Raw genomic sequence first — 7,064 nt, 5'->3', positions numbered from 1 at the left:
TCCAGATGAAAAAAGTCATCAAAGTGAAAAGTTTTGCTGATGTGGAAGTGGTGAAACAAAAAAACGGCAGAAGTACTGAAAGGCATCAAAATCAACAAGTTCAAACACTGTATTGAGCAATGGAAAAAAATGTCTTGATAGGTATAATGCATCAAATGGAGAATATGTTGAAGGTGACTGAAGTTTAAACATGTAAGAATAAATACAACATTTTTAATAAATAAATTCTTTTTGGGGGATGCCCCCTCGAATATAGTGTGAAATGATTACCACAATCAAGGTGATTAATATAGCTATCACCTCAGTTACCGTTTTCTTCTTTTCTTTTTTATGTGGTGAAAACACTTAAGATCTACCTTCTTAGTAGATCTCAAGTATGCAATAAAGTATTGTTAAGTATAATTACATTGTTGTACATAAGTTTTCTAGAACTTATTCACCTTGTGGAACTATGTACCCTTCAACCAACATCTCATTTCCCCCACCACACAGGCAACAGCCATTCTGTTATCTGTTTCTACAGTTTCAACTTTTTTTAGGTTCCACTTACGAGTGAGATCCTGCAGGATCTGTTGATCTCAACTGCTCAACAGTTTCCCCTTGAGGGACTCCCCAAATTCAGCTCTCAGCTCTCACTATTTTTAGCTCCCAACTCAGGGACTTTCTGGAGTAAACAGTCACATGCCCTGGGGAATTTATGACATGCCTAGCCCTCACTCCCCCTCTTATTTTTTTGTTAATAACCTCTTGCTTTAAAAGGAAGAAACAAATAGTTTTTAAAGTTTCCTTACCCCCAATTTAAAAGTGTTACATATCAACTATAGAAAAGTTTAGAAAGGATAAGGATATTGGATATTATTTATCATCTCCCAACTCAAAGACAGCTACCATTAGCAATATATTTCAATCTTATTTCTTATATCTATATTTATATTATATCTATAGTTATTTGTATATATTTTGTATATTTGAGTTGATAGTATACATACAAAATAAGCTCTTGATACATCAACAACATTTACTGTGTGGGTTTCTATTTCCTTCTCTCTGATGTCTGACCGACCGTTCGCCTCTTGGCCCTTCCAACGGTCCTGACCTGCAGCTTGGAACTGGCCTCCCTCGTCAGGCTATTGCTAAATGTTGAGATGAGCTAGGGTTTTATGTGCTAAAAAAGGCGTTTCATTCCAAACTGAAGGTGATTTAGGCTCATCAACTCTGAAGACATAAATCCCAGGGCAAATTTGTTTCTGATGTTTTTCAAATTTCTTAGCATACAATTACTTCTACGGTTCCCTTACATTTTTATTTTAAATTTTATTTTATATGCCTTCCTTTCATTTTTTATTAAAGAGAAATCAGCAGTAAGATTAAAATAAGTGATTCATTAAAATATTATTTATATAGATCCATTAGCTATCAATATGATATTTAAATATTTCATATTTACAGTAGTTTCTCCTTATCTGTGGTTTTTCTTTCTGTGGTTTCAGTTACCCACATTCAACCATGGCCTGGAAATATTAAATGGAAAAATCTGAAAATAAACAGTTCAATAAACAACTCATGAGTCTCAAACTGCCCACTGTTCTGAGCAGTGTGACAAAATCTCGCGCTGTCTCGCTCCATCTGCCTGGGACGTGAGTCACCCCTTGGTCCAGTGTGTCCACGCTGGCACACTCCCCACCTGTTAGTCACTTACCTGTCTCGGTGTCACAGTGCTTGTGTTTAAGCAACCCCTATTTTACTTCATCCTGGCCCCAAAGCACAAGAGTAGTGATGCTGGCAGTTCAGACATGCCAAAGAGAAGCCTGAAAGTACTGCCTTTAAGTGAAAGATGAAAGTTCTAGATTTAATAAGGCATTTTATCATCTTACATCATCACAAAAATTTGGGAGAGTACAATACAGTAAGATATTATGAGAGAATATTAACATAATTTTTCATACTGTATATTACAATTATTCTGTTTTTATTTCTAGTTATTATTATTGATATTTACTGTGCCTAATTTATAGATTAAACTTCATCATAGGTTATGTATTACTAGACAAACATAGTATATACAGGGTTTGGTACTATCTGTGGTTCAGGCATCCACTGGGGGTTCTTGGAACGTGTTCCCTGCAGATAAGGGGAAGGATTACTACTACCCAGGCAGGGGATCAAGGCTGAAGTTTCAGGTCTGGGGCTTGATTATAAGCCACTCCTATTTCATTAGCATGTTCAGGGTGGAATTTGTCCCTAGACTAGTGTACAGAAGCCTGAATTATTGGTCCAGGTGCCTCAAATTGCCCAGGAATGAAATTTTCCCTGGAGTGTAAGGTTAGGTTGAATGTGCAATCCAGAGGGGTCACGTTTAAAGAACTCCAGGGCAGGGGGCTGTACAGCACTGCTGGAGACCCTTCCCTCTGCTTGTTTCATAAGCACCCCAGCTTCATTAAAGAACCACTGGGGAGCTGGGGCACTTCAGGTCCAGTTGATGGGTCTGACTCTGCTCAGAATCCGAGATTCTGAAGACCTGACCGGATAGCCCGGTTGGCTGGAGCGTCCTCCCCATATGCCAGGGCTGTGGATTCAATCCCTAGTCAGGGCACACACAAGAATCAACCAATGCATTCATAAACAGGTGGAACAACAAATCAGTGTTTCTCTCTCTCCCTTCCTTTCTTTCCCTCTCTGAAATCAATAAATACAAATTTAAAAAGAATTTATTAAAAAAGAATCAGGGATTTTTATCTGAGTCAAACTTTAATGGTAACTGCAAAGGTAGGTGGGGAAAAATAAAGAAAACAGTGACAAGTGCAGACAAAGAGATACAGCAAAAATAGAGAGCACTCGAATTGTCTGAGCTTGTCTGAGTCTGTTTCCATGCTGTTAACTGTAACCAGGAGCCACTCAAATGCCTGCTGATATCACCACCAGAAATAAAATCTGACTCCTCCTCTGGATTGCTACCTTCACTACCAAACTATTGATGCTCTGCCTGTGCTCAAGACAGGACTGAGAGCTATTGCAAGGGTGCCGGCTGAGTGGGTGGCCAGCAAGGGCAGGGAGTGGGGAGTCAGGGGCATGGAGGGAGCTGCAGGCTGGTCACCAAGGGGCTCAGACAGAATGCAGGTGAGCTGTGGGCATAAAGAGGCATCAGATCAGTGAATGATCAGAGGGAAGGAAGCTGCGTTCTCCAGTTTGCAAAGTTCTGAACCACAGGAGTGAACAAGGCAGAACGGAAGCTGGGGGCTGAGAAAGCATCAGGAAATTTCCAAATTCCCCTGTCAGGTCACAGCTCTGAGGCTTTAGATCAGGTTTTTACAATGAAATTAAATTAATTTTAATGCATCAGGAATGGCTTAGGTTTTAACAATTTATCTTAACTTAGATTAAGTTTTATAGACAGCTGCCCCTGGCGGATGGCCTTTCTAGGCCCTCAAGGAACTAGACGTCTATGGGAAGCGCCCTCACTGCCCCGGAGGCCAGGACAGATGGCAGTTGTCTTTGTGCAGATGGGATTCATTCAAGCCTCAGGGCTTGTTTTTGGAATTATCCTTCAGGATCCTGCCTCCCACCTCTTGGGATAGGAACAGGGGTGAAATTACAGAAAACATAAAAACAAAACGGTGTAGAGAAGTGGAATCAACCACAACAATTCCATTCTCCAGAGGCAATCATTCTGCATCTTCATCTGTGGAATAGTCCTGCTTATTATGACAGGATTGTGGTATTAGGTAGGGGAGAAGCTATTTGTTAACATTTTGGTATTTTCTCTCCTAGTCTTCTTACTAATTTAAGCATTTTAAACATGATTGGAATCACATGGTATATATGATTTTTATCCTACCTTTTTTCCTTAGTAATGTATCATGACTGTTTTTATGGTTGCCCAGTGGTGTATCTGTATGTGTGTGCTCCTTTAAACTTTGCCTGCAAAGCAGATGGTGGGCTGGATTTGGTCTGGGAGCTGGCAGCTGGCTGACCCCAAAGGCAGAACAAAGGGCAGCCGCTGACAACAATGAAAACAATGGTGCTCTCCTCCTTAGGGATTCAGAGGTGAATCAGTGGCATCTGTACCTAAGGGAAACTCACTATCTAGGTTGTTCAGGGTGCTAGAGGGTAAGTAGTCAGGAGGTGAGATTTAAATAAAATTTCTTTCTATTTAATTCTGCTTTAAGCCCCATTTAATCTGTGGTTTCCTGGATCCATATTAATCCCTAACACAGCAGGGTACCTTCCCTGAGAGAGGGAAGCTAGAGCTTTAATTCAGAACAGATTTTCCAGGGAGCCCAGTGGAGATGGCCCATGTTTGCCCTTGGTGGCCCTGCCTCCACCATCACTTTGGGAAGATGGTTAGTCTAGGCCTCACCTCTGGAGGCAGTTGGGTGCAGGCAGGAGCTGAGGTCTTGACAAAAATATGTTTTAAAATTTCTCTTTTGATGATTGCTGTATCTTTTATCATATGATTGAACCATAATTTATTTATTGTTTTTCAAAATATTTAATATTTAAGTTGCTTCTAGAGGTTTGCTGTTAAAATACAACAAAAAAACACCTTGCTACACAAATCTTTCTCTTAAATTTAGCTACTTTGTAAGTATTAGTGGGGGGAGAGACTATTTCTTTTTTTTTTTAAAGATTTTATTTATTTATTTTTAGAGAGGGAAGGGAGGGAGGGAGGGAGGGAGGGAGAGAGAGAGAGAGAGAGAGAGAGAGAGACATCAATGTGCGGTTGCTGGGGGTTCTGGCCTGCAACCCAGGAATGTACCCTGGCTGGGAATCGAACCTGGGACCCTTTGGTTCCCAGCCCACGCTCAATCCACTGAGCTACGCCAGCCAGGGCTGGGAGAGACTATTTCAACATTTTGGTATAATCCCTTCTAGTCTTTTTATTGAGTATTTTAAACATGATTGGAATCATACTACATACATAATTTTTTTTTTTTAAATTGAACAAACAATTTCTGCCCTGGAACTGGTACAGGAACTGGTCCAGTTCCAAGGTAGGAAAAGTGGAGCAGGCAGGGCATTGTGTCCCTCCCCACCCCCGATGGGGGAGTGGTGCGCTGGCACATAGACACTCATAGTAAACTGGCAGAAGAAAAACACAACAGATTCCTGGCCAGAGGCGGAGAGATAAGGCAACATGCATGGGGGAGCCCAGAGGAGGGACGTGGGCCCCTCTGCTCCTCCCACCAGAGTTTCCCCTTTGGCCCCAGAGCAGAGAACAGAAGACTTGGCGGTCTGCAGAGGCACAGCTGGGAGCGTCACGTGTTCCTGCTTCCCGGCTTCTGTGTTCTCTGCTCTGGGGAGAAGGAGGGGAGAAAGGGCGGCAAGTCGATTCTGCACCAGTCTCGCTCTAGGCCACCAAGGAAATAGATTAATAGATTATTCCATTTTCATTAACTTCTCTTTCCTTGGCACCATTGCTTTGTGAAGATAAGGCAGTATGAATAGTAGGCTCAGGAAGAAGACGTGGCCAAGAAAACAGACAGATTTATACACCTCATTCGTCCCATGTGAAGAGGCAGAAGGCAATCACTGAGTAACCCATGAAGAGCCAGAGGGTGGTCTGTTGCACCAAATAGTAGAAGGGTTGTAGGGCAATGATGGGAGCCAGGTTGCTCAGGGTGGGGCTTTCTCGAATTAGGTTGGCAGACCGTCTTTCCATGATAACAATGAGGAAATCCATCTGGAAGCAGACCAGGTATCCCAAGTGCAGGCCATGCCGGAGGGCTAAGAATAGCAATGAGAGACCCTGAGATAGTTCGTTATTTGCAAGGAAATTGAGTCATTTGAAGAAGCAATGGGCCACCCAGGCATTGGTGTTGATGTTGAAAGAGGCAGTGGTACCGGTGAAGCAGGGCGGGGGGGGGGGGGGGGTTGTTTCAAAGAGCCACACCTTCGTGTTAGCAAAGCCATCCCACTTTGCTTTTCCATTTCATCAAAGTCGTTGAAGCCCAGCCCTGGCAAAATGCATACTCTTTCTGTGACCAGCCAATGGGTGATATATTTGTACAGCACAGACTTGCTCCAGATCATCATGTACATGCAGGGGAACCAGGTTTTCATAGTCTTTCTGTGGAGATAGTTTTCTGTGATGTGGAGGCTGAGCAGACATATCCCACCAGGTAGACAAGGCCCAGACTGAGGTGCTTCAGAGCAGGTATAGTGCTGTTTGGTATCTTCCCTGGTGCGTCAGTCGGCTGTCTTTGCATCGGCTTTAAGTAGTGGTCCATTGAGAGCTGGGGCCCTACCAAGAAGGCCCCATACAAGTAGGAGAAACCAGTAACTTCCAGCAGGGAAGGGACACCCCATATGGCATATTTCTGTTACTCAGAAGACAAGGAATTCTGATTTTCCCTTCCATCAAAGTAGTCAACAGCCTAACCAATCAGTTTCAAGGTCAGCACACAAGGAGGCATTGTGCTCTTGATACCATTGTTGCCAGTGGCTGGGTAATTACATAGGGCAAGAAGGCAGGCTGCTGGGAAACAAAAGGTAGTGAGCACAGCAGTGACTGTGCGGCCCATCCGACGCAGGATGAGGAACTGAAGGATGGTACATGGCAGGGAGTGGTAGAGCTGGTTTCCAAAGTTAAAAGAAGCAATTGCGAGGTCCGTAAAGGTGTGGACGAGATGTATGGCGTAGCTGTCCCTGCAGAGAAGGTAATGTTGATAGAACAAAGCCAGAAAGATGGAGACGATGAGCCAATGAGCCGCAGCACCTGTTTTGACTTGCTCGGGGACTTCGCCCACTTGTTGAGGCTCGGATCCGAGAAACGCCACCGCAGCATGCTTGCCAGCTCCGCCCCTGTTCCCACATCCCCCTCGGCCGCGGACACCATCTCAGCTCCCGCTGGCCCCCAGGGACCCCCTTAGTTCTGTGACCCCCGACTGTGGGCACAATGCTGCACTTCACCCCAGTTCCACCTGGAGCCTGCCCACGGCTACATACATAACTTTTATCCCACCTTTTTTTCTTAACAATATATTGTGCTTAGTCTCATGATTATATTTTGTTTATGGATGTGGTTGGATTAGTATCTAAAATCGTAAGGCTCTTATTACATATGA

The 7,064-nt window shown here is 43.5% G+C and overlaps 1 pseudogene; it reads right to left on the bottom strand.

Annotated features, from left to right (window-relative positions):
• Positions 1 to 5,376: 5,376 nt before the first annotated feature.
• On the bottom strand, positions 5,377 to 6,835 carry LOC123827567 (annotated as a pseudogene).
• Between the last annotated feature and the right edge of the window lie 229 nt (positions 6,836 to 7,064).

Source organism: Phyllostomus hastatus, unplaced genomic scaffold (assembly GCF_019186645.2).
Source record: "Phyllostomus hastatus isolate PE091 unplaced genomic scaffold, TTU_PhHast_1.1 phas_contig_86, whole genome shotgun sequence".
In the NCBI taxonomy this organism is placed as follows: Eukaryota; Metazoa; Chordata; class Mammalia; order Chiroptera; family Phyllostomidae; genus Phyllostomus; species Phyllostomus hastatus.
Note: the sequence above shows the minus strand (reverse complement) of the source record. Positions and strands in the feature narration are given on the sequence as shown.